This window comes from Schistocerca piceifrons, chromosome 11 (genome assembly GCF_021461385.2).
Source record: "Schistocerca piceifrons isolate TAMUIC-IGC-003096 chromosome 11, iqSchPice1.1, whole genome shotgun sequence".
Taxonomy (NCBI): Eukaryota; Metazoa; Arthropoda; class Insecta; order Orthoptera; family Acrididae; genus Schistocerca; species Schistocerca piceifrons.
The window spans coordinates 19,169,374-19,170,623 of NC_060148.1; the positions used below are offsets into that span (position 1 = coordinate 19,169,374).

General features: G+C 50.2%; 1 pseudogene; it reads left to right on the forward strand.

Moving 5' to 3' along the window:
- The first annotated feature begins 662 nt into the window (after positions 1 to 662).
- LOC124720575 lies at positions 663 to 780 on the forward strand (annotated as a pseudogene).
- The last annotated feature ends 470 nt before the right edge of the window (positions 781 to 1,250 follow it).

Below are 1,250 nucleotides of genomic sequence, written 5' to 3' on the forward strand. Positions count from 1 at the left end.
AGGGTCCCTGGGCTCGTGACTGTATCCGTTGGACCCTAGACGACAGGAAACACATGACCTGGTCTCGTGAGTCCCAGTTTCAGTTGATAAGAGCCGATGGCACGGTTAGAGTGTGGCGATGACCACACGAAGCCATGGACCCAAGTCGTCAACAAAGCACTGTGCAAGCTGATGCTGGCTCCATAATCGTGTGGACTATGTTTACATGGAATGAAGCGATCATCGAGTGGAAAAGGTTATGTTTGGCCACTTGGAGACAATTTGTAGTCATTCATGACGTTCGCGTTCCCAAACAATGTTGGAATTTTTATGGGTGACGATGCACCATGTTACTGGGCCGCAACTGTTTGTGACTGGTTTGAAGGACATTCTAGACAATGCGAGCCAATGATTTGCTCACCCAGATCGCCCGGCATGAATCCCACTGAGCACTTACGGGATGTAATCGAGAGGTCAGGTCGAGCTCAAAATTCGGCACCGGCAACACTTTCGCAATTATGGACGGCTGTAGAGGCATCATGGCTCAATTTATCTGCAGGGGACGTCCAACGACTTGTTGAGCCCATGCTACGTCGAGTTGGTGCACTGTACCAGGCAAAAGGAGGATACAGTATTACGAGGTACCCCATGCCTTTTAACACCTCAGCATATATGAGGTGGAGGGCAACGGCCTTGCCGCAGTGGATACACCGGTTCCCGTGAGATCACCGAAGTTAAGCGCTGTCGGGCGTGGTCGGCACTTGGATGGGTGACCATCCGGGCCGCCATGCGCTGTTGCCATTTTTCGGGGTGCACTCAGCCTCGTGATGCCAATTGAGGAGCTACTCGACCGAGTAGTGGCGGCTCCGGTCGACGAAACCATCGCAACGACCAGGAGAGCGGTGTGCTCACCACACGCCCCTCCTATCCGCATCCACAATGAGGATGACACGGCGGTCGGATGGTTCCGATGGGCCACTTGAGGCCTTAAGACGGAGTGTATATGAGGTGTGATTGTAAAGCTTTAAGAATTTGCTTGTAATGTTCAATGCTGGTCCTTACATACTACCGCTTTTGGAAACATTCCTGGAAATTTTTTTCCTGAAGTGTGTTAATGATGCTCTCCGTATTTGTCTGGACGTCTTCAATCGAGTCAAATCGCGTCCCTTTCAGTGATGTTCAGATGTTCAGATGTGTGTGGAATCTTATGGGACTTAACTGCTAAGGTCATCAGTCCCTAAGCTTACACATTACTTAACCTAAATTATTCT